At 48.0% G+C, this 27,078-nt stretch overlaps 1 long non-coding RNA gene across 2 annotated transcripts in view; it reads left to right on the top strand.

Annotated features, from left to right (window-relative positions):
- Window positions 1-3,478, top strand: part of LOC144756087 (uncharacterized) — a 1,092,383-nt gene extending 1,088,905 nt beyond the window's left edge. Inside the window, exon 11 of one of the 2 annotated variants that reach the window (XR_013595068.1) lies at window positions 2,368-3,478. This is a non-coding gene — a long non-coding RNA (uncharacterized LOC144756087). The remainder of the gene's footprint in view (window positions 1-2,367) is intronic. The other variant, XR_013595069.1, reaches the window with a different exon arrangement.
- Window positions 3,479-27,078: the final 23,600 nt, after the last annotated feature.

Genomic DNA, 27,078 nt, shown 5'->3' with positions numbered 1-27,078 from the left:
AGGGGAGAAGTGTACAAGGCGGAGGGGAGAATGGCACAAGGTAGAAAAGGGTTCAAGGCGGAGGTGGAACAGGGTACAAGGAGAGGGGTAGAAGGGTGCGAGGGGGAGAAGGGTGCAAGAGGAGGGCGAGAAGGGTGCAAGGGGGAGGGCGAGAAGGGGGAGGGGGAGAATGGTGCAAGGGGGAGGGGTAGAAGGCTGCAAGGGGGAGGGGAGAAGGGTGCAAGGCAGAGGGGAGAAGGGTGCAAGGTAGAAAAGGGTTCAAGGCGGGGGTGGAGCAGGGTACAAGGGGGAGGGGGAGAAGAGTGCAAGGGGGAGGGGGAGAAGGGTGCAAGGGGAAGGCGAGAAGGGTGCAAGGGGGAGGGGACAAGGGTGCAAGGGGGAGGGGAGAAGAGTACAAGTGGGAGGGGAGAAGGGTGCAAGGCAAAGGGGAGAAGGGTGCAAGGTAGAAAAGGGTGCAAGGCGGAGGTGGCGCAGGGTAGAAGGGGGTGGGGGAGCAGGGTGCAAGGGGGAGATGGGAGCATGGGGGAGGGCGAGAAGGGTGCAAGCAGGTGGGCAAGAAGGGTGCAAGGCAGAGGTGGCGCAGGGTACAAGGGGGAGGGGGAGCAGGGTGCAAGGGGGAGGGGGAGCAGGGTGCAAGGGGGAGGGGAAGAAGGGTACAAGGCAGAGTGCGAGAAGGGTACAAGGGGGAGGGGGTGAGAATCCTGCAAGGGGAGGGGAGAAGGGTGCAAGGCAAAGGGGAGAAGGGTGCAAGGTAGAAAAGGGTGCAAGGCGGAGGTGGCGCAGGGTATAAGGGGGTGGGGGAGCAGGGTGCAAGGGGGAGAAGGGAGCATGGGGGAGGGCGAGAAGGGTGCAAGTGGGAGGGCAAGAAGGGTGCAAGGCAGAAGTGGCGCAGGGTACAAGGGGGAGGGGGAGCAGGGTGCAAGGGGGAGCAGGGTGCAAGGGGGAGGGGGAGAAGGGTACAAGGCAGAGTGCGAGAAGGGTACAAGGGGGAGGGGGTGAGAATCATGCAAGGGGGAGGGGAAAAGGGTATAAGGCAGAGGGGAGAAGGGTGCAAGGTAGAAAAGGGTACAAGGTGGAGGTGGCGCTGGGTACAAGGGGGAGGGGGAGCAGGGTGCAAGGGGGAGGGGGAGAAGGGTGCAAGGAGAGGGCGAGAAGGGTGCAAGGCAGTGGTGAGAAGGGTACAAGGGGGATGTTGATGAAGTTAAAAAATTGCCCACCACTAGAAACATTTCTGTGGACGCCCATGCCCAATTTCCCTCATCCCATGTGGCCCAGGTACACACCCAAGCACCATGCTCAATGTACAGAGAGTGGGAAAGTACTGACAAGATAGCTGACACTGGGCCCTGGTGTAGGCAGCACAAGGCCCCCTGGGACCAGTGCAAACATAAACACCAGGACAACAAGGTCAGATATATTTGACAGGAACTCACAACCACTGTCATGGCAGCATACTCAATGGGGGGAAAGCCACACCACGAGGGAGGCTCAGTTCCAAAAAAGACTGCAACTACCAGCACGGCCTGTCACACACCCCTTACACAAACATACCCTCCTGGGACAGGCAATGGAGTGCCCCACTGTCACAATGGTCATGTAACACAACAAAACCAATACAGATTTGCAGAAGCATTCAAGCAAAAAATGCAAGGTGCAGATTCACAAGCCCCTTGCGCTTCTTCCACGCCGCCCTAGCATCACCTTTGTTACGCAGCGGCCACACAAAAGTGGCGCCATGGTGCTGTGTATTTACAAGGTGACGCATCTGATAGATGTGTCACTTTCTAAAGCCCTGCGCCAGAAGAAAGTGTTCTGGCGTGGGGGGGACGGTGGGCATTCCAGCGCAGTAACGCCTCCCAAAAGTGGCTGAGTGAAACCTGCAAGATTTCACTCAGTCACTTTTGAGCACATGCTGCATCAAAACCCAGTGCATGCTTGAAGCAGGCGTAAGGATTGATGCAGCATTGTGCATATAGGGCCCCACAAAGCATTGCTGGCGCTGCGTTGGGCCAGTGACGCAACTCCAGCAATGCGCCACTTCTACGGCACAGATGCGTGACGCAGCTGTGCCGTTTTTCCCCCATTGTGCTCCGCATTGTAAATGTGTTGCATCCATACTGGTATAGCTGTGGTGCACAATGACTGGCCAATCCCTGCTGATATGCAGGGCTGTGCCAGTTATTGTAAATATGCCCCCACATGTCAATGACTCCTGAGCACAGATCAATCTAACCCCACAACATACCCATCCACAAGTGAACATTGAGGACAATCCAAAGCATAGACAACTACCAGGTGGAACAGTGTGTATGAAAAATGGATGTTGCATTAAATAACATTAACATTGTCTGTCTCTCACACCCACAGGGAAATGTGTGGAATCTACCCCACCAATGGGGGAGATGAATTACAGTCCCAGGCTCCGCAGGACCCTCATCCCACCAACAGCGACACCTCTCACCACTCCACGGATGACCCCGGCCAACCTGGCACCTCTGGTGCCCAAACCCATGCAGCACCTGGATCAGGAACATCTGCGCCAACCACCACCACCATTCCTGCCACATCCCAGCAGACATATCGGAGCCCTGCCCACAGTCAACAACTGAGCCAGTCTGACAATGTGGGACAATGTTCGCCGGGCACCCAGGAGGTGGCAGAAAACACCACCACTGCCATCCCTCTGGGGTCCCGTCGACCCGATGTGCCCACAACGGCAGGCCAGGCTCGTGTGGGCAGGGGTGGTGGGAGTGGCGGCAGGCGGAGGCGAGAATCTGACCAGCCAGCTGTAGGGCCCGGTATGTCTCAACTACGCAACATCATGGAGGCATACCGGCGGGACACCAGGGAGTTCAGCCAGGTAGTGCGGACCCTCACAGAGATAAAAAACCTGCAGGCCGGGCAAAACACCAGTCAACAAAAACACCAAGGACGGATGGAGGCAAGACTGGCTGAGCTCCTGGCGGTGCAAAGGGACATAAGCCATTCACTCTGTCGGATCACAGACAACATGGAGCACCCTCCCTGTGTCACCAGGCAAGAAACATCTAGGCGAAGACCGCCACCAGGCACAGGGAGGGAGGGGAGGAGGAATCGTCCGACGGAGAGTCTCATGCATCGTCAAAGCCTGCATATGAGGGTTCCCCAAGGAAGGTGAGTCGTCCACGGAAAAGACAGTGAGAGGCAGCGGGCCATGCGCATCTCCCAGGTCACCTGGTCTGGCACCTTGACCTTGTGTGCTACAGCATCACCTCATTGACTGTCCTACTCTCCCACAGGGACTTTCTGGTTGCAGTCTGAACAATGATGCCAAGCACTGTGGTCTGGACTCTGTTGACTCAAACTGCAAGGCATCACATCTCCCTCTGTGAACTTTGGATTCCCGGAATTTTTGTACAGCACCTATCACTCACGTTTCACGCTCAAGACAGACAAATAAACAAAGCAATCACAAGTAAAACTGGTGTTGCAGTCATTTAGCATGAGTCAACAACATACGTGTGGGGATATGTCAAAATATGCCAGAGTGTGGAACAAACTCATCCATACACTGGGATTTGATTCTGGTCGAGGACACACATAGGTCACAATGTATCATCAAATACATACATGGAAACTCGAAATACTAACCCGTGATGGTTTCAAGCTGCTGAGGGGGGTGGGCTTGCCATACTGCTCGGACAGACAGTTTTGGAAGAGTTTTATGAAGGAGTAGAGGTCGTTTGTCATGTGGAGGTGCCCAGGGAGGGAGTACCAGGTCTGTTTGGTGAGGTGAAGAGAATTATCTCCCGCATGCAGTTGTACTGTGGATGTGATAAATGGTGCCCAGGGCAAGGTTGGTTGGACGGAGTTGGGGCAATGGGGTGTTGGATGGGAGACGTCCATGTTCGTCTTTGGGGCTGGGGTTGTGGAGTGCCTCCTGAGTGTGGCTGAGGAGTCTGAAGGTGATCCTGCAGTTGACAGTGAGCCTATTCTAGGTATCTCAGGTGGACGGTCATGTGGCTGTGGCAGGGGATGTTGAGGATGAGGTGTGCAGATGCACCCTGGATGTGCACAAGTCCTCCTGGAGTCTGGTTGTTGTTCCTGCGTAGAGGGCGTTGCCGTAGTTGAGTCGGTTGGTGTCGTGGACCTGGGCGAATGTCTGTCTTGCCTAGGAGTGGATCTATCTGAAAATAATTTGCAGCATGCAGAGGGATTTACAGCATGAGGTACAGATTGTGTTGAGTTGCATGGTTATTGCGAGCGAGGCGTGTACGATGAACACCTGCTTGCGTGTGTGGGCACTGTGTGCTGGTGCGCTGCCCAAGCCGGTGGGACACAAGGAGTTGTCCCAGCGTAAAGGGGACAATCCTCAGATGATGACCTCAGTCTTGTCCAAGTCCTGCCCCAGGTGGCTGATGTTCATCCATTCGTCAACGCACCTCATGCCCTCTTGAATGTTGGATCTGGGAGTGGCTGGGTCTCTGGTGAGTGTGAGGAGCAGCTGGGTGTAAATGGCATAGGACATGATGATGAGGTCATGTGCGCATGTGATGGTGGAGAGGGGGGTTATGGAGACATTGAAGATTGTGACGCTTATAGATGAGCCCTGTGGCATGGGCCTGATTACTCCAGTGTACTACGTGCTGAAGGGGGGAGGCAGACTCCCTGGGCCTTGCTGGTGAGGTACTTGGCGATTTTATCCTGGGCTATCCTCTGGACCCTAGTGTTAGACATGTGTGATCTGACAGTGTGGTAGCACATGGTGTAGAATGCCTTTGAGAGGTCGAGGGGGTGAGGGTGGTGGTCTCACCATTGTTAAGCAGGGTCCAAGATGTCGTTGATTTTGGCAATGAGGGCTGTTGCAGTGGGGTGATGACTGTGGAAGATGGACTGGGGCGGGTTGCCTGGAGGTGTTTGCTTGGAGGGAGATGGTCAGTTGCTCATTGACTGTCTTCTTGATGACATTTGCCGGGTAGGGAAGCAGGGTGATGTTCCTGGCGATCCTGCGATACTGCCGTCCATTGTTAAAGAAGAGCCTGGGCCTCTGCATGCCTCCAGCTCCCATGGAATGTGGCGTACTCAAAGGGCACATTCATGACGTGCTGGAGGTGGGCTCCAAGGATGGAGTATACTGTGATTGAGATTATGTGTGGGAAGGGTCCTGAAGGAGAGCCGGAGTGGATTGTGTACATGAGCCGGGTGGTGTCTTTGCGCTGACTGGAATCCAGGAACGGAGGGGGGGGGGGTATGTCCTGTGGATAATAGCGCTGTCTGCCTCTGTGTGGCAAGGCTGTCGTGTACGTCCATGAGCTTGCAGTGGTAGAATGTTGCGAGGGATCCCCTTGGCCTTGCAAGGGTGGGATGTCTTTTGGATGGAGAGCTGGGGTTAGATAGTTCAAACACGGTGCTTATGAGCTCCTTGAAGTTGTGTGTGTTGGTGCCTATGCCCTACCTGAAGGATGTCCTCTTGTCCGTGCTGATGATATGGTGATATATGTGTGTGGTGGGCTTCAGGGCTGAAAGGTAACTGATGGTTGTTTGTTTCGCAAGGTTTGCACGAGAGTCCGGCTAGACCTGTATGAGTCCAGTAGGTCTGCCTTGTCCCAGGTGGCTTAACTGTTGTTGTACTTCACAGGAAAGTCCGCCAATGTGGCAAGAGTGTTGGATCAGTCGCTGATCCAGTGTGTGAGGTTGCAGTGTGTGGCGGTGGCGTTGGTTGGAGTATCCTGGGCGAGGGTGCCACACAGCTCGTCTGTGATGACTTAGATCAAGCATCTCTGGGGCATCTCTAGCGGAGTGTGGGGCAGTGTGTTGCTTGTCGGAGAACTGGATGCAAATGTTGATGTACCAATGAAGGATGGTGGTGTGGTTGTCCTCCAGCCAGAAGTTGCTGTCCCCCTGCCACATGTAGTCTGTGTAGGTGAGGTCCTGCGTGCTGATATAGTTGTTGATGGCTTAGCGCAATTGTGGGTGTAGGCCTGGAGATCTGTAGATGAGTGTTAGACTGAGGGTGGTCAGGGGGTTGGTGTGAAACCTGAAGTGCAGGTGCTTCACAATGCTGAGTGTGTCCCTGTTGTTGTATGAGACTCTGAGGGTGTACTTCAGAATGAATTGCAATTCATCTTCCTGGATTGTTGCTGCGGTCCCTGCGGGTGATCTTGTATCAGTCTGTGATTGCAATGTTGAAGTTGTGTGCTGAGGATGCGTTCAACCAGGTTACTGTAATGAAGGCGATGTGTGGGGCTGTTGTGTTAAGGAGGTAACAGAGTCCAATGGCGTGCTGGTGGATGGAGCGGGTGTGCAGTAGGAGGCACATGACCTGGTAGTACAGATATGGTCTATGAGGCGGGGCAGCGTGGTGTAAGCAGTAGGAGTTGCACACACCGCATGTGAAGCTGTCGTGTGTGCGCTTAGGGGTTGCCTGATAACAGGTGGTTGATTGTCTGGTGTTCATTGTTTGGAGGGTGGCTGGAGCTGAGTCTGTTGTGTTACGTGCAACATGCAAGGACCAGACGGTCCTGCCTTTGGCACGGAGGTGGCGCAACAGTGGCACAGACAAACTGCTGCCTGCATAAAGAATGGGTGGAGGGAGGAGCATCTGGGGGCGTGTGGGTTGCAGAATTAGGGCACTCGGTGGTGCAGTGCCGCAGGGGAGGCAGCAGCAGGAATAAGTGAACACCTGACGGCGGAAAGGGTGAGACACCAGGCAAAAAGTAGCACACAAACACGAGGTTAGAAAGGCATAGTGTAACAGGTGTATGGAAAGGAAGGAGTGTCTGGTTACTTCTGGACGAGCTCTACAAGCCCCTGCTGTGAAAACAGAGATGAACAATGCAGATGAATTCATAGCACATGGAAAGGTGATGAAACACCATAACACACCAAAGATCATGTTGTACGAGTTGCAAAAGAAATGGCCAATATTATGATCCTGTTCCAAGGATTTTGCATGTAGCAAAGGGATCACAGAAGACACATAAAAGGTAGCAGAGTATTGCAGCGATATGAAGGGGGTATGACGCTCTGCAGGCTGCTTCAAGGCAAGTTAAGCCATGTGGTAATCCCTAAAATCACTCTGTATGAATAAGGTCCAATAAACAGAAATTCAAAAGTGCTACAGCGTGACTCACACAAAGCCAACAATCCGTAGTTACCCCAGGGAATCAGTGCGGGTCAAGAATGGAAATTACGCATCCCCCGCAAGAGCCTTAAGAAGCTTGTCTAACGAGGGAAGGAATTAGGTAAACACATGAAAGCCCCGCAAGAGCCAGTCATCGGCTCGTCCAAGTGGGCTATGAAATGCACAAAAGCAACCCTACCGTCACCAGGATATGCAGCACACCACAGGAAAATCTTGGAATTTACGGCACCCGACTGGTGCCGCGGAAGCGTTTACACTTGCTACAGCGCAACATTGTGACGTCATCAGCGCAACGTTCTTGGCTTCATGGGAATAGACATTTCTTATCAACTTACCGAGAAGGCTTGCAAAGCAGTGTTCTCCACCGGCCCTGAGGAAGCGATGTGACAGTGACATGACATACTGGCACAAAGGGTAATGCATCCATACGAACAGACTCACAGGACAGTTGACAGAACATGTGGTACATACGCTGGCCCACACCTTCACAACATGTTTGTTGGAAATCAAAATGTACAGGCACACAAGATTAAGTGGATGAGCCAAACACATCCTGCTGCACACAGCAAGGCTGCAATTCCCCATAGGGCCTGTTGTGATGTCCCACACAATGTCAACACGTGATATCCGCAATGTGTCGGGGGCAAGGTTTACACACATTAATGCCTTCACCAGAGTCCACACTCCACTACAGATGACTGTCAAGAAGGGTGACTGTCATGTCATGGGAGTGGGGCAACATTTAATTTGATCCATGGTGATGTGACATCTATGCATGGTACTACAACATGCACAAAAACCAAGGCCACTTTATGCATACAGAAAAAACAAAAATGTAAGGTCTACTCTGGTACATACATACAGAGATGATTTAGTGGAAGGACAAAAAACCCTAATGGGTACTAAAGCGGTAGGCAATCACAAGTGCGGATCCTGTAGTGTCTGTGACCTGTGCTTAGTAACGAAAGAAGTTTGCCTGAATGATACCAAACATAAGATTAATACACTTAACAACTGTAGAAGTAAAAATTTGGTATATTTGATCCTATGCCCATGTGGCCTCGGCTACATAGGGGAAACAGGGAGAGAACTAAGGGTCAGAATAGGGGAACACAAATCAGCAATTAGACTGAAAAAGGACAACGCCCCCTTGGTAGACCACTGGAAAGATAAGAACCATAGTGAGATAGATATAATATGGGTAATACTTGAAAAAATAAAAGAACAGACTAGGATGGGTAACAGTACAAAACGACGTAAACAACAAGAACAGTGGTACATAATAAAGTTCAACACCATTAAAACCAGATTGAACACTAGGGAGGAGTGGGACTCTTTGATTTAAAGAACCTCTCCAGTGTAATCCGATGTAGTATCACCTATGAGAATATTGTCCGAAACAGTAAATAACCGTTCCAAAATGGCCGCCGTATTTGCGGAATGTGTACTTGTCTATTACACATGCGTGGGAATGTGCGACGGGGGATTGCCCATAATAGGATACAGGGTTATGTTTACGTAGAGAAAAAGTATCCCTGAGTGCTCGATAATATCTCAACCTATATAAACACACGAAAGGAACATCCAGGTAATTATTCTCGAGCATCACATTTCGTATACTGTAAACTATACCTTTCCAAAATGGCCACGATTTGCGTGGGAAAGAGATTTCTTCCTTACGCATGCACAGAGAGGGAGTGGCAAAAATGTCCCACAGCTGTGATATATCTAGCTCGGGGGTGCGTATATAAAAGTCACTGAAAAACTTCTCAGTTTACTAAATGAAAAATACAAGACCGGACGTACCCGTGGCGACTACTTCACCAAGATCCAAGAGGTAAGCAGGAGAAAATAATGGCTTCGTGATACCTCTAGATTTAAGATTTAGACATAGAATGGAACTTGCTTTTTAAAGTAAAAAGAAAAACAGGTCCACGGGTGCTTCTAAGATATGTAAAATCTACTGCCGAAATAGCGAGTATCATATAATAGGGGTGAAAGGTTAAAATAACGAGACAAGTGAAATACCTGTTCATGTTCCTGGAGGTTAAGAGTAACAGCGTTACAACATAAACAATATGTCGTGTATTAGAACAAAGGGGAAGATATATGAAAAGTAAATATTTAACAGGCCATAAAATGTCAAGGTAACAAATCAACCCCGTAGCTAAAAATAACCAAGGGAGACGTGAATGGCCATTAAATACAACACTCCTCCGGCAATTTAAAACTGCCCACCAAATCTTATGGGGTGACGAAATACGACGAAAATTCAAAATATTTTACCTAAAAAAAGACCCCACAGTATCAGGCAACCAAGGAGAGTAGGACATAAGTGGGGGGACTACTATTAGGTACACGATGACCTCCTGGTATAGGTAAACAATGTGACTCGTTTTTCACACAGACACACGTGAATGTATGTATGTATTGCGACTTATATAGCGCACGTATCACCCGAAGGTATCAAGGCGCTTGCTTAGGGAACCCGTCCTGGTATTCCCCTGTGAGATACCCCGGCAGGGTATCCACAAGGTGAAAGCCAGGCATCCCGCCGCGAGGGGCCGTAGTGGAGATTAAGCAAGCTATTGCCCAGAGTCGCAGAGTGTGACCCCGTGAGTCGAGTAGGCACCGGAGCGAGAATTGTCGAGTCTGTGGAATTTTTGAGCCCGAGACCCGCCGAGGCGGGGAATCGAACCCTGGTCCACGGCCGATCTCAGCATCCGGGTCTGCCGCCTCTAACCACTGAGCCACGCTTCTCCTGCCCACTAACCGTTATCAAGAGGCAAGTGACGAGTCGGAAATAGAAGGCGAACCACGGGGAAGGGAATACCGTAAACGATACAAGGTATGTATAGATTAGATCTATTATTTGGAGCCCATAAAAATTTAATTATGTGGCATAAATAAGTTTCCCCCTCTGTTTTCGATCAGGGGTTCCCACACGCAACAGAGTGAGGAAATATCCCATAGCCAGCGAAATCCTATTTTAAATTCATGAACCAAGGAAGTAATATTCAACAAATCCTCTTCACGAAAAAACGGTAATGCCAAACTCGTGATTAAACATTCATATACCATAAATTGGGTAATTTGAGCCAAGAGGAACAGCCATTAATATATGTATACATTTTGTTACCAGACCGGATCAGAGCTAATTTTGAATCGCTCCCATCCTGTGCCATGCGGTGTGTGGAAACTGACCAACACTGCGACAGATAACCAGTATCCCTAAATAAAGGTCAGTAGTCCTTTAGAGAATGTAACTTCAGTGAAAAAAGAACTGGTCATCGACTACATTATAATGGAGGGATCATAAAACAAAGATGTGTTATATGTTATGGAATGCACAGAAAATGACATAATTTAAGCGATACTATAAGAAATGTAATGAGAGCATTTGAATGTAGCGGGTTAATATCCATTTGTATGTATAGAGGTTATTAACAAAAATGTTGTGAATTGACCTGTAGCTCTCTGGCATTTTAGTTTGAAGATCATGTCAATACAGAAAGGTTATAATATATTGACCGATACTTCTCTCACACACAGCAAGGATATCTGTTAACTGAATCAGATGACCCCAAATGAAATTGATTTGTCCTGATGAAGGTGTAACCACATCCACTGGCCGATACACCGAAACGCGTCAACGCTTTTGTTTTAAATTGAATTCAAGCCCATGGGATTCCAGATATTTTGCATATTGTAATACTGGAAATCCTAGTATATTACTGTGAAGGCTTTTGAATCGGATTATTTGCAATAATATTAGGTATTCTACTTGCACTTGGGGTTTCCTCCTTTTTCTTTGTCTATCTTTTCTTCTTTAATGATGAAAGTCTGTTGATAATTTAGAAAATGTATATATTTTTTTCTTTCCTTGCTGTATAGTTTAATATGAAAATGTTTTCTTGTTTTTTAACTTACTGCATAGATTGATATGTTATTATTTCTTATGTTTTCAGTAGAATCGACTTTATACTAAAATTTTAACAAATATGTGTTTTAATAAAAAGACTGTGAACGTTACAAACTAGTCTGTGACCAGTGATCTTAATATTATTTGGAATATATACTGTTAGTGGAATTGGAATTGGAATTGGAATTGGATTTATAGAGCGCATGGCTGCCCTTGAGCGTCCCAGCGCTAAAACAGTTAATAACAGAGCGAATGAGGAGGAAAGTTTAGGGAGCTTTGGGGAAAAGGAAAGTTTTAAGTAATTTTCTGAACTTAAGGTATGAAGGTTCCTTCCGTAGGACCCTGGGCAGGGCATTCCACTTTTTTGCTGCATTCAGCAAAAAGCGACGACCTCCCGTGCGGGCCTTCCTTACTCTAGGAGTAACGGCCAGGTTTTCTCCATCAGATCGAAGGGCACGGGTGGCTTTGTAAGGACAGATCAATCCCCTGAGGGCTGGAGGGCCATTACCTTGGAGGGATTTGTAGGCAATACAAAGTGACTTAAAGGAAATTCGCTCCTGGATTGGGAGCCAGTGCAAGGCTCTAAGCAAGGGTTTAGCTGAAACCCATCTAGGGACTCCCATAAGGAGCCTTGCTGCGGCATTCTGGACCCGCTGTAAGATGTTAATCGTGGCCAGGGGTGCCGCCAGGAGGAGGGCATTGCCATAATCCAGTCTGGCCAAGATTAGGCCCTGAATCAGAAGTTTTCTTGATTCGAAAGGAAGCAGGGGGAGGACCTTCCTTACGGCCCGCAACGATCCAAAGCATCCTCCAGCCACCTTCTGCGCATGGGTCATAAAGGTGAGTTGGGGTTCAAACCAAACCCCAAGACTCTTGACTTTCTCCTTTGGGGGTGGTAGGTCCCCCATACAGGGAGGCCAATGGTCGGAGGACAGAGATGGGAGTGGGTGACCCATGACCATAATCTCGGTCTTCGCTCCATTGAGTCTAAGTTTGGAGGCAGTCATCCAAGAGAAGATAGCTGACAGGCAACTTGACAAATCAGATGGGTGTCCCCTTTGTTGTGACAGCGAGACGATGAGTTGAGTATCGTCTGCATAACTAATAGATTTGATCCCGAAGGGGGCTACTGCCTCCCCTAACGGGGCCATATAAACATTGAACAGTGTGGGGCTCAGGGAGGAGCCCTGCGGCACCCCACACTGCAAGGGGACAGGTTTGGACATTGAGCCATTCTCCCAAATCCTAAACAATCTTTTATCAAGGAAGGACTCGAGCCATCTAAGAGCCAACCCTGTGATGCCCAACTTGGCAAGACGCTGGACCAAGGTTGGGTGGTCGACGGTATCGAATGCAGCGCTTAGATCCAGGAGGATCAGGGCTGCAGATCCCCCTGAATCTAAGATGCATCTTGCTTCTTCAGTAGCGACTAGAAGGGCAGTGTCTGTACTCTGACCCGGGCGAAAACCAGTTTGGGAGTCGCTCAGGAGACCATTCTTTTCCAAATAGTCTGAGAGCTGCCTATTCACCAGCTTCTCAGCCACTTTGCCCATTCCTGGAAGCAAGGAAATTGGGCGGTAGTTGGCCAAGTCCGAGGGATCTAGTCCTGGTTTCTTAAGGAGAGTTTTAATTTTAGCTTGCTTCCAGCTAGGGGGGGACAATGCCTGTGGCGAATGAGGTGTTTAGGAGCTCTGTGGCCAAAGGTGAGATCGTACCCAAAATTTGTTTGAGGATGTGCATAGGGGCTGGGTCGGATGGGGAGCCACTTTTTATGATTGCTAACGTGTTACTAAAGTCTTCCCTGGTGATAGCACTGAAGGCCTCGAGCTGGGGACTGGAAGAAACGGGGGTAGGGGCTTCTCTCGAAAGTAGGGTGGGCATTTGGGGAAGGCTATCTAGGATTTTTTGAATTTTGCTGTCAAAAAACTCCGCTAACTGATCGCATCTTAGTTCGGGGTCCCTGTGTATGGTTATAGGGGCAGGGATTTTGAGCAATTGATTAACAATTTTAAAGGTTTCCCTGGAGGAGTTAGCTGATGTTTTAATTTTCTCCTTAAAGAATTCTGCTTTAGATTTCTGCCGTGCAGCTTTGTAGAGTCTCAGAGCGGCCTGGTAGGAGGTTTTACTAAGAGTTGACCAATCTTTCCTCCACTTCCTTTCTAATTTCTTACCGGCTTTTCTGAGGTCTCTCAGTTCAGTTGTGAACCAGGGGGATTTAAAGGTACTGCTCTTTTTTGTTTTTAATTTAAGAGGAAGGACCGTGTCCAGGGAACTAGTGAGCCAGTTATTAAAGTTTTCATCCGCCAGAAGTGGATCAGGTTCTGTGTCCGGAGTCGATTGTTCAAGGGCCCGAGTGAGATCTCCCACCGATAACCTCGGCCAGTCTCTGAAGTATACGAGGGCACGTGGCCCGGTCTGTTTCAGGGTGGATTTCCCAAGAGAAAGGGACCAAAAAATGGTCGGACCACGGTAGGGGCAGAGGAGATTGAGCTCTCAATTTGGGAAGATTAGAAAAAATGGGGTCTAACAAATGACCTTTATTGTGGGTAGATTCCCTATTTATGAGATCCAATTCAAAAGCTTTTAGATTTGAGATAACATCAACTGCTGTTTTATCATTAGGATCGTCAAAATGCAGGTTCAGATCTCCCAAAACCAAGAAATTGGAGGATCGTGCTGCGGTTGCTAAGGTGGATTCTAAAAGGGAATCTAAAAATTGTTTTAGGTTACCCGGCGGGCGATAAATGAGGAATCCCGAAAGGGAGGATGTAGGTGTCAATTGAATGTTGAAACCCGTGCTCTCTGTGTCTAAGATTCCACTATCCTCCAATCTACAGGTCAGGGATTCCTTGTGAATTATAGCAAGACCCCCCCCTTTCCCCTCATCACGGTTACGAGTCTGAATCCTAAAACCGCAAGGTAGGGCAGAGATGGTGTCAAAATCAGTGAAAGGGGTTAACCAGGTTTCCGTGAGAAAAAGCAGATCAAGGTTGCTATCCTCAATCAGCAAGTTGATTTCTACCACATGTTTTGGCAAAGATCTACAATTAAGTAATGCCATCCTTAGGACTCGGCTGGTTTTCTTGCCGTTAGTCCCCACGGATCCAGGCTCGGGGCAGGACCGACAGCGGCAGAACGGAGCCATCGTCCAGTCCTGTTGAGAACAACCTGGATCCCCGTGGTTTTGTAATGCCAGCAATTGATCCCTGGTGAGAGCGGCTGGATCTTGCCGAGAAATGGGCATAGAGGCTGGCCCTAGGCCCGATCTGGCCCGGACGGGCCCAGACGGGCTTGCCTCTGGCGCGCCTCTGGCGCGCCCGCTGCGCCCGCCCGCTGCGCGGACGGGAAATGGCCTCCATTTGTGTAGCACCCGGGCCGTGATTCGCCCGTCCGCTAGAGCGCTGAACCTACTCTCTCCCCAAGATGGCGGCCAAAGTCGTCGCCCTTCGGGAGCCTCTTCAGTCCGAGTGTGGCCCTAAATCGGCCCTCGGAGAGCTGGGCACACCGGGGTTAAGCGTCCCAAGTGTGAAAGTGAGGATGTGCAAATTAGCGGCTAAAAACGCAGTTTTTTCTCAATCAGGTCAGCACACACAAATGTTAAAACAGTGATAAAATGTTTGTTTTTAAAAGAGATCAAGGGCCTAGCTCCCGGCTTTTCGCCTCAGGAGCGCTCTGAACTAAATGTTGTGTAGTGGGTCAGCTCCTCAAGAGTGCTCCTTTTAAGCGCCCGGGCCGTGATTCGCCTGTCCGCTAGAGCGCTGAACCTACTCTCTCCCCAAGATGGCGGCCAAAGTCGTCGCCCTTCGGGAGCCTCTTCAGTCCGAGTGTGGCCCTAAATCGGCCCTCGGAGAGCTGGGCACACCGGGGTTAAGCGTCCCAAGTGTGAAAGTGAGGATGTGCAAATTAGCGGCTAAAAACGCAGTTTTTTCTCAATCAGGTCAGCACACACAAATGTTAAAACAGTGATAAAATGTTTGTTTTTAAAAGAGATCAAGGGCCTAGCTCCCGGCTTTTCGCCTCAGGAGCGCTCTGAACTAAATGTTGTGAGTGTTAAAGTATTCCCTTATACCAACCCTTCCAGGGATATTTCTTTGACTTTACTCTACAGACAAAGCCTTAAAGAGTTTCGCAAACTCAAACACCACTCCATGAGCACTTACTTTTCTGACACCATTGCCAAAGCAAAGAATTCGACCAAGACTCTTTTCAATATAGTGAAAGACTTCACTCAGCCAAACGCACTAACTGCTCCAGTACCCATGTCCCAAGCACTGAGTGAAAATCTATCAAACTTTTGAAGAGAAAATAGTTAACATCGCAGCAACTATCCGTCAGAACAGCCCCAACAATACTGAAGACCTTGACACGAACTACAAATATGCTTTCACAGCATTCCAACCACTTACTAAAGAACATGCCATGAAATTATTTTTGGAATGCAAATCAGGCTCTCCTTTGGATCCTGCCCCAGCCCTAATCTTGAATGAAATTGCCCCCTTAATCATTAACCCCCTACTCGAAATCTGGAACTCCTCCTTAACTACTAGTGTTGTCCCCTCTGCCTGGAAACACGCATTGCTAATCCCAATTAAAAAAAAAGCAGGCATAGACCCTCATTGTCTAAGCAACTACCGACCGATCTCACTTCTGCCCAAACCCGCCAAAGTACTTGAGAAAGCTGTTCAAATACAACTATCGAGCTACCTTGAATCAAACTCCTTGTTTCACGATACCCAATCAGGCTTCAGACCGGACTATAGTTCCGAGTCAGCGCTACTTGAAGTATCCGAGTCAATCCGTGAATGCACGGATAGGGGAGAGGAGGCCATGCTGGTCCTCCTCGACCTATCCGCTGCATTTGATACCATCTCCCATGACAAACTACTGACTCGCCTGCAAGAGATAGGTATCGGCGGGCCTCCCCTTTTATGGGTAAAATCATTTCTCACAAACAGAACCCAACAAGTGATGCTGGGATCCTTTCTCTCTGCCAAAAATCCGCTGATTTGGGGAGTTCCACAGGGCTCCTCCCTTAGCCCGCTCCTCTTCAATGTGTACCTCAAGCCACTGGCAAAAGTTGTCGAATCCTGTGTCGTCAAACTTACCTTCTACGCCGACGACACCCAACTGGTGTTCTCCTTCAAAAACCACACTGAAAAATCTTTCAACAACTTTCGCCATTGCATGCTGAAGATCGTCTCATGGATGTCTGAGAACAACTTGAAGCTCAATACTGATAAGACTGAAGTCTTATTTTTTAATCAGAAATCACCCTTACCTCCTAATATCTGGTGGCCGACCAAACTCAACCCTCCCCCAGTACCAGACCTAGCCGCCTGAAACCTAGGCTTTCAATTCGACACCTCTCTCTCCTGTAAAACCCAAATCAACAAAGTTACCTCTGCCTGCTTCGGGAAGCTACGAATGTTAAAAAAAATCATCCCCTACTTACCACTAGACTCTCGAAAAACAGTAGTCCATGCCCTAATTACTTCTCATCTAGACTACGCTAATAGCCTGTATGTAGGTGCTCCATCCTACCTCATTAACTAACTACAGAGAGTCCAGAACGCAGCAGCCAGGCTGATTTATAACATTCCTTATCGTCACTCCATTTCACCCCACCTAATCAAACTCCATTGGCTCCCAATAAAACTGCGGATCCAATTCAAAGCCTTAACTCTGGCTTTCAGAGCCCTCAATGACCGAGGCCCTACATATCTACGGCGCAGAATGAAGTTTTCACAGGCACAACGTAACCTCAGATCCAACCACCTCCGCCTCATGATATTCCCCCGTTTTCGTCTTACTCGCACGGGAGGAAGGGCCCTTGCAGTTGTCACTTCCAAACTCTGGAATCAGCTGCCCACAGAGTTAAGATTCCTGACATCAGAACCCCTATTCCGAAGAAAACTAAAGACCTGGTTCTTCTCCCAGATCTAAACTCACCTCACTCCTCACTCTCCCCCGACCCTCCTGAGATAATGTCTTCAGCGCCGGGACACCTCCGTCGGAGGTAGCTGCGCGCTCTACAAAATACTAACTAAATAAATAAATGTGGCGGGGGAATGTGGCCCTGAGCCCGTCCTAGGTGTACCCTTGCCAGACAACACCCCCTCAGTGGGCATAGACACTGCACGCCTTGCTCTGCGTGAAGTTTCAGGGCCTGGAGAGTCCTTCGCTGGTGATGCCTCTGAGGCATGGGAGCCTGATGCTTGCTTCCTTGCTTTTTCTGCCTTGCTCTTTCCTGATGGGCTCTTGTCTTTGCATTCTGGTCTGGCTCTGCTCTCCTGTAGGGATGGTGTCTGTGGGCGGGACCTCTTGGGTTGCTTCTGCTGGGTGCTTCTAGTGCTTTATCGTGACTGGGAACCGTGGTCACTATCATCTGATGTAGCCACTGACTGGGGGGTGGACAAGGGCACTGGAGCAGGAATGGGAGTATGTGCCTGTTGAAGGGCAGACGTCACTGTGGATGACAAAGCCTGGGCTGTACGGTGTAGCCCACCCACGTCAGAGTGTATGCCCCCCCATGTAGGCAACCACCTGGCCTAATTTCTTGTCATGGTCACTGAAGGCATTGAGCAGGGCTGTCTGGCCCACACAAAGCTGGCGCAGGAGTTCTACAGACTCAGCACTGAGGGCAGCAGGGGGGACAGGTGCAAGCTCAGCGGTGCCAGGTGTGAATCTAACTTGTCCTCTCTTACTGACAGGGACATGGGCAGCACCTGAGGAAGTGGATGGGAGGGTGGGCACTGGCCGCTGTGTGGTAGTAAATGTGCAGAGTCCCCATTCCCTGTGCCTTCCAACATGGATGCATCCCCGCTGGCATCAGATGATGTTGTACTCTGTGTCTCAGGCAGGGATTCCTCCTGCATACTCCGGTCCCCCTCAGATACGCTGGTGGGCTCTGTGTCACTGACCTCCGGTGCAGCTGTAGTGCTACCCTCGCGACCACTGGTTTCCGGCTCCTGTTCCTCCATGTCCACTGTCGATTCTGCATGAGAGAGAGATGCAGGGTTGTGTTAGTGTCATCATCAGGACAAAGCAAACCAATCAATGCAGTACAGGAGACCACCACACCCTGCAATCACATTGCAACTACACACTACATAGACCACAACAGTGCCTGTAACCCTGAATATCTTCCATGTTGAGGCCACACAGCACAACACTCTGCCTGTGGATGAAGTGTACCAGACACACACTTGCTCTGCACACACCTAGGGACATGATGTGGGGACACTACTTATTACCACTGACAGACCTTGAGGGAACAGGAGGGGACAACACACCCCTATTAGGACATGACAGTCCTCATTGGCAAGTAGGCCATATCAAAGACCATGTGGTACTCTGGGGCACATTCTTGTCTGTTGTGTGTGCCTCACCGATCATGGTGCATGCAAAGTAGGCATACATGCAGTCACAATCAGATAGTGGACACTGTTGTCACCCCCTAATAGATTCCCCACACCATCCCAATGCTGAATGACGATGTAGATGCTAACACATCTGGCAATGGGAAAGCACAGCAGGGAGGCTCACCCTTGTAAGGGCAGTTTGTGCCAATGCATGACACTGGCACCCATCCCAGCAGCCACTCACATGACACAGCACGCCCCCACGAACATCACATGGGCCACCGCTGCCACAGGCACTGTACACATGCATCCACTCCAGGCAAAGTCACCCTACCCAAATACCCCTGCCTTGCTGCCGGTGCTCCTTCAGACGTGCATCCAGCTCAGGATGAGTCACTGCCAATATGCGGCCCATCAGTGGTATCATGTTGCGCCGTGCCAAACGCCCAGTGCGTGGTAGCAGCCCCAATGTCATCTATGCCATGTTCTTAGCCAGCCGGCTGATGTCGTCCCACCTCTTGTGGCAGTGGGTGCGTCGTCGGTTGGATACCCCCAGGGCTCGCACCTTTGCTGCAATGGCCCTCCACATGGCCTTACGCTGGTGTACCTTGAGCTGCAGGCATGGGAGAAGAGAAGGGGAAATGATCAATGAGACAGTGTCATGGACCAACATCTATGAGTACAGTAGCAAGACACAGACTCATTACCAATTGTAATCTCCTTCCATCCCAAACTGGGGTACACCTCACAAGGGCACTCTGCGTGGGCCAAACAGATGTGATTGCATGCATTTATGAGGGCGTACAGGTTGCCTGATAATCTAACACACATGCAGGATGACTGCACTGAACCCCCTCTGTGACTTGCACACATCTCCAGTCCTATGCACGTCTGGCCACCACATACATCACATATATACCTGTGTCTGAGTGTAGAATCACTGTGTGCATGATTGGGCAGCATTCAAAGAGCATGTCCTGTGAACATATGTGTATGTAATGTGTGTGGCATCGGGGTACATGGACTCACCAACAAAATAGCCATCTACACAAGTGTGGTTGTGTGCAATTATACAGGGCAGAGATGGTGCATATCTTTATTTCAGTGTGAATGAATAAGAGTAAGGACACAGTAAGTACAGTGATGTCATCTCGTCTTGGTGGGTGGGCACTGGGCATAGTCTCTGGGTTCACGCTGAGTCGGACAACAGGAGCACACAGAGACAATCACCCAAGCAATTACTGTCCTGTCACCTGCATGTCCAACATCCTGTGGCTCGGTATGGCTGACAATGTAACACACTCCACTGAGACATACAACTGCAGGCAGGGTAAACCGTGACTTTGGGACACACACACTCCCTCGCCCTGGAGACAGCATGTTTGTCAGTGTGTGACACATTCCCACACCCTCAGGCATATACTGCAGCAGTACAACTTCATCTCTGACCCCCCCTGCCATACTCCTCCCTCTACGATGACTTACCACAACATTGGGTGCCCCATACAGCCTTGGGTACTGTGCTAGCACCTCGTCCACAAGGACCTCCAGCTCCTCCCTTGTGAATGGACTGGCACAGATCTTCTCTGTCCTTGCCATCCCTGTGGACATGGAACACCTGTGTTGGAAGTGGGTGGTGAGGGGTCCCAGGCAGCAGGCTCTGGAGGCAGCAGCAGGAGAGGGTTCCAGGCAGCACGCTCTGGAGGCAGCATCAGGAGAGGGTCCCAGGCACCACCCTCTGGAGGCAGCAGAAGGAGAGGTTCCAATGCAGCACACTCTGGAGGCAGCAGCAGGAAAGGGTCCTAGGCAGCACGCTCTGTGAGCAGTAGAAATGTGAGGCTCACTCCCACAGATTTATAGCCCCCTGGGATCGTTTCTTAAGTGCCAAGCTGCAACAATTGGTTGTCTAGGTCTGCCTTTTTCAAACCCATCCAATGACTGCCTCCGTGGTGGCGGAGCACGCCTTCCGCGATTCTCAAAATTGCATCATGCCACCGCAATCATCATTCCCATTGGCTGTAGACAATGCTCCATGGCGGTGATGCACCGCAGGGGCACGGGGTGCGCTACCGCAATAGTGCATCTTTCAAACCCATCCAATGACCGTCTCCGCGGTGGCAGAGCACGCCTTCCGCGATTTTCAAAACTGCATCCTGCCACCACAATTATTGCTCCTATTGGCTGTCACACCTCAGTGGCCAGGCGGTAGCTACCGCGAATTGGGTGGGGGAGCATGCCCACCGCCATCTACCCATGTCTCCATGCCAATGACTACCGCACTTGTGAAAGGGTGGTGGTGGTGTCACACCGCCAGGGCCAGGCGGTAGCTACCGTGATTTGGGTGGCGGAGCATGCCTACCGCCATCTACCCATGTCTCCATGCCAATGACTACCACACTTGTGAAGGGGGTTGTGCTGGTGTCACACCGCCGGGGCCAGGCGGTAGCTACCACGATTTGGGTGGCGGAGCATGCCCACCGCCATCTACCCATGTCTCCATGCCAATGACTACCGCACTTGTGAAGGGGGTGGTGCTGGTGTCACACCGCAGGGGCCAGGCGGTAGCTACTGCGATTTGGGTGGCGGAGCATGCCCACCGCCATCTACCCATGTCTCCATTCCAATGACTACCGCACTTGTGAAGGGGGTGGTGCTGGTGTCACACCGCCGGGGCCAGCCGGTAACTACTGCGATTTGGGTGGCGGAGCATGCCCACTACCATCTACCCATGTCTCCATGCCAATGACTACCGCACTTGTGAAGGGGGTGGTGCTGGTGTCACACCGCCGGGGCCAGGCGGTAGCTACCGAGATTTGGTTCACTTGCAATGGCAATGTCCATCAAGAACACTTCTACAGTACACAGCGGAGACATGGTTAAGGGCACATCATCGTGCACACAATGCCATTATTCCATCAAATCCACAGGTGGACGCACGTGCCATGGTTGGCTATGTGTCACATACATTGGTCTGTGCTCCCTGCCATGTCAATTATGCATTTGATGATTGATGATGCGTGACAGTGTTGTGGACTCAACAATGTGTAACAAATCAATGTGTTGTGTGTCATTGTTGACCTTGGCGGCTTGTCTCATTGGATGGTGTTGTTACTTACTTGTGCTTTCATATCTGATCATGCACACAAATGACAGTTCGCCGACTACTGTTATCATTGTTGTGGTACTAGAAATCCCCAATCTCCTTCTCAGGGGTCTTACCAATAAGTAGTCCATTCAAAAGCAGCAAAGAAATCAACAGAGAATCTGAAATATGAAAAGACATCTTTATTACAATTAAATTGTGAGGCTACGTCGCCCAGCCACACCTAAAGTGACTGAATGAGATAGCCTGCTGGATGGTCTGAGCACAGGCCCTTTATACAAATTATTATGCCCTAGGCACATATTTGAAGTACATTCCCAGAACGTGCACACAGATGCAAAACCCACTTTCAAGATAAGTCCAGGCCATAAACAATGTCCACATAATGAATACATTCTTTAGCTGACAAGGCTGGCTAACCCCAAAACAGTAAGATCACAGCCCATGTCATGAATAGCTCGTGGAGGCAGGAGCAGGAACAGATGGAAGTAAGATAAGGCAGGGTGTGTGTGCGATGAAAAGGTTTATGGCATGATGCTATCTTGCTCGGCCACTGGGAGAGGAACTGACCAAACAGGTCCGGCCTGGGGCAATGGTTCCAACATGCTCAGGTCAGGGGAAAGTCAATCAAGGTGTACGTGGCCTTTTGGAATCGAATTTAGCTGTGTGTTATGGCCTATGTAAAGGGCAACACAAAATGGATGCCAAGGGTTTCAGAACGAAAATGACGATTTCGAGGTGAAATTGTTACTGGAATAAGACCGAAAATGCTTGTACATAGTGTACTAGCCATTCTCGGTCTTTTGATATAAAAATCGTCATGCTACGACAAAGTTTATACACAAGTCCAGAATTCTGTAGTACTACAGACGCACCTTTTGCCCTTACATAGGCAATAACCTATACTCACGCTAGTCTGAGTCCAGATCTATATTTTATAAAAATCCTCAAGATGTTACTGAAGCATAATCCTATTACCTAGCGACTCTCTCGGGACAGGTCTCCCTACACACGCAGTAGCACAAAGGCCTATCTGTAGTATGTGGTACAAGACCACACGCCCAACAATCAGTGATGTTCAACTACTAACTGGTGTTGATGCAGAAACTGTACAAGAGGACAAGAGGAAAATCAGTAAACTCTGATCTCCTAACTATCCGTGTTCGGGTAAAATCTGGAAAGATGCAAAGAAGTAGAAGTAGGAAAAGACATAGGTTTGGGAGGTGGGTGCAGATGTGAATTGGGCAGCAAAAACAATCCCACCCATAAAAGACAATGCCTGTTTAAAACACACTAGAAAACACGTCATTAAGAACATACAAACAAAGTAGTGACCGCTATTACAAATGAATCATAATTTTCCACAACCCTAAGCAAACGTAAATCCTAAAATTATCTAGTACATTTTAGGTCTTCCAAAGCATTTCTGTAATTCATTATATGTTCAAGTGAAACAGTGGTGACCCTCATTAATGCTCTGAGGTGAAAAGGGAATACTCTTTCACAGAAAATGGACGTTATTCTGCTTTTACTAAACAGAATAGTACTTTTAAAACAATGCCAGCAAAGCTGCAAAAAATTAGTTACCAAACTCCAATTCTATACAAGCTCACAGAAAATACCCAGAGTCCGTCAAAGCCTCTGCTGGCAGGCTTCTATTGTCCATCAAATCCGCTTCCAGTGTCTTCTTCGCGTTGGGCCTCTTCATTCAGGCTCTTCATGACTCAGTATCCGTTGGAGTGCCCTCCTGGCAAACACTCATAGCTCAATTACAAAGTCTCAATGTCTCAAGGCAGTGCACCAGTGTCTCTTCTTCGTGGCAGACACTACAAATGATGTGCCCTTCATAGATCAAGGGCACAAAGCATTTCATGCAGATCCAAGCACTACTGAGAAACAACCCAGCAAGATCAGCAGCACTTTCAGACTCCAACACTCATCAGAGTGTCAGAGGAAGCTCAAGCTGCTCTCTCATGGGCACCGGAATATAGTGCCTTTTTATCCTCAGGTGCACTGCCTTTCCGTTGGAGCAAAGGAAAAGAGGTGTGTGGGGGGCCAAAGACTCAGGCCAAGGGGATCAGGGGACCGCGCGCTGTCAGAGGTTCAAGCACATGACAGTTGAACAAACTGAACAAACTGGATGACAGCCCTGCCATCAACAACAGGGATCCTTCGCATCTTTGAAACCAGCTCCTCTTTTCTTTTCTTTGTACAACGCCTTCTGATGAAACAAAATGGCTTGCTTGGGAGGTACCATTGGGGGCACGCTGATGATCGCTGTCACGCTGACGATTGCTGTCACACTACTTTCTGGTTGCAGGAATTGTAGAGCCAAGAAGTCTGTCTTTCATCTGTCACTGATGGAGAGTGGGCTTAGTCGTGATCACAGGTCTGCAGGGTATCACTCTTCCTTTGACTCTGGAAGATCCCGCAGAACCTAGTGATATAGGAAATGTGACACAACTGTTAGTTTCCTTCAAATCAAGCACAAAAATAGTTCATGGGTTTTAACAAGGGGACTGCAAGCAAGTGGCCTGCAATCTGCAAAGGAGTGGCCACACGCCATGGGACAATGTTGGTCTAGAATGCACTGTCATTTTCAAAAAGCAATTTCAAACATAAAGGCAGTAGGCAAACGGTGTCTCTGGGCTTTTCAATTGGGTTTTCGTGTGAGAGCATATCCTTCATCATCGAAGGGTAAATAACTACATGAAAATTCTATCTAAATGGATGTTTTTACATATGGTGGCATTGTCTAATGGTGCAAATACATGTATTCCTCAATGATTAAGCCTAGGTGTTCTAAATTCCTTATCTAGAACATCTCAAATAGAGAAATGACATAATACAGATTATCAAGGACATGAAGAAAAATCCCTTTAAAAATGTGCATTAAGTGCACTATGCAATACAAAGGCTAATGATCAAATGTGCAGACAAAGGACAAACACTAGAAAGTCCTGGTATTTGATATCTCCTATTGAGATGGAAAACATGTCGTACTATAATATCGGGTCAGTTAACCAGCATGTCACTACCCCGACAATCAGTCTGAAAAAAACATTTTACATAACATGGGGGATCCCTGATACATCACTCTAGTCTAAAAGTGTGCGCATAAACAATACACCCATAATAATAAATGGGCTGACTGGTGAAAGGAATATGAAAAAGGGAAAGCATGGACACAAAAATTACAAATAGTGCAGAAATGTGGACTCTACCACTGGCCCTTACACCATATACAGTAATGTCAGTTAATGGTCCAGTTCCTTCTGCAGGGAAAAAATGAAAAGTTTAGGTCACCTTTAACAAGAGCCACAAATCTATAATTTCATCCTTAGGTCCAATCAAGGATACATAAATTTAGAATTACCTGGTCCATGAGGGAGAGGGCAATATCATGACTCCTGTATATCTCTTTTATTTTACTTCAATACTATTATGGCCAAATTTTGACATACACTGGTGAGGTGTTGTCTATTCGTGTCCACAGCATGCAAACATCATATCTGTGAAATTTAGTATCAATACAAATTTTACCCAATTATTGTAAAAGTGACACATATCGTCATACATGCCTCCTTACAATACAGGCAAACTTGTAATAATTTTTTTAAGCAGCAACATAAAACACAACCAACATATACCACGCCATCAAATATACATGCAGTATAGCAAGCACAAAAGGCATGGACAAATTACAATAGCACATGTAAAGAAACAGTGACGCATGTATTCATGCAGCCCAAAACCCATCAATGCAGGCCTGCTTAATTTGTCAGGTTTAGAATCAAAAATCAAAATTGCACCAAAATTATACTTTCATTTAATCTCAAAATTTACACTTTCACCTACTCCCACCCTTTTGACAGGAGATCATCACCAGCACTGGAGATTGAACTGTCAAATAAAACTTACAGCAGGAACCGTTCATAAAGGGGAAAATGCTAAATCATGGAAAAAAACACGAACATTTCCTTGCAAAGAAGTCATAATAAAAAAACCCATCTCTTTTCAACATACTGCTGACTTGCCATAACATACAAAATACCAACTTCCATAAACATACTAAATTCCAACTTTCCAAAAGTAAAACACATTCACAGACACTCTACGTCTCCTGCACCAGAATGCCCTGAGGTCCGAAAGGCCCTCAGCAGAACATCTTGTTTCACTTACTCCTAAACCCCCACCTCACTGACCTTCAGGTCAAACTCTGCCTGACATACTCCGTGCGTTCCTTGACCACCCTCCTATTCGTCTCTCGAGCTGACAAAGGAAAAAACTGTCCAAGTCTTTTAAACATGAATGTCCAAATAGGCCCTGCCAAAGCTAGAACCTTCAATCCTGATATTAAACAAAACCCGTGCACCAGTCACATTGGCTCACTGAGGCAGCATAGCAAGCCCAAATAAGAATAACTGGCAAACTTGTATGATACCTAAATGTATGTATTTACTAAAGCCTAAGACACTGTGAAAGTTACTCTAATGGCAAGAATGCCTCTTTAAATAGTCTAATTTACCCATTTTCGACTTTGGATTTTAGGGAACTTAAAAGTTAATATCCTATTATTGCTTTACATATTAATCATCCTCAGAATGTCCTTTACACATTACAGAGGTTGAACATTGGGCATCTCTCATGTAAATCCTGGAAAAAATGTTTTACGCCTGCGTCAAGCGAAAACCAACATGCAAATTACCTAATTATTTCAGTAACACATAACTTAAATCAAATGTTAATGCTAGGGGGTCATAGCATGAGTACTAAGCTTTATAAATATCAAAAAACGATATTAAAAAGCACTTATTTATTTTTTTCTTCAGATAATTTTTCCATAATTAATAATTTTTCTTTCAAAGAAACCAATTACCTTTTTATGAGAATTCCACATATAAAGGTAAGTTGCATCCCTTGCCTATAATTTTAGATGAGTTCATTTATGCGCCGAAGCACAAAAGCTTAACTTTAAACATGACATTTTCCTGCGTCACATTTCTGCGCCATATTTTAAAAGGCCATCAGTATTTAGCATAAGAACCAAAAATATACTTTTAAAAATTGCTTAAAGAGAATAAAACCACATTTGGATCTTTTCCAGTGATACACAGAACCTTATTTTGTAACCCTCTAAAACACTAATCTTAAAAATTAAAAAGATCCAACTGTGCTAAAACGTTCCAATGCAATTTATGGCCCTCGAAAAACAACATCTGCTGCCTTAAGGCAGGAAAGGCTGAAAACCTGAAAGAAATGCTGAAACCTGAGCACGCTTTTAGTTTTACTGAAAACAGACATTTTAAGTTTTTTTTTTTTAAATGCACGTGCAAAAAGATGCATTTAAATCTGACAAGGAAAAAATTTACTTTAGCTGAGATGTTTTCCCGTGACCATCTAATACAGTGCATCTAAGGAAAAATGCAGTAAATTTATTTATTTTTGAAAAAAAATAGACAATTTCGTTTTTTTCCTTTTGGGGCCTTATTTATATCCATTGAATGTTTTTCCTAATTTTATCCTTTTTAAGCGTGTAACGGCAGTTTTGTATGCGTGCATATACTAA

Source organism: Lissotriton helveticus, chromosome 5_1, assembly GCF_964261635.1.
Source record: "Lissotriton helveticus chromosome 5_1, aLisHel1.1, whole genome shotgun sequence".
Lineage (NCBI taxonomy): Eukaryota > Metazoa > Chordata > Amphibia > Caudata > Salamandridae > Lissotriton > Lissotriton helveticus.
This window is presented reverse-complemented; position numbering and strand designations above follow the sequence as displayed.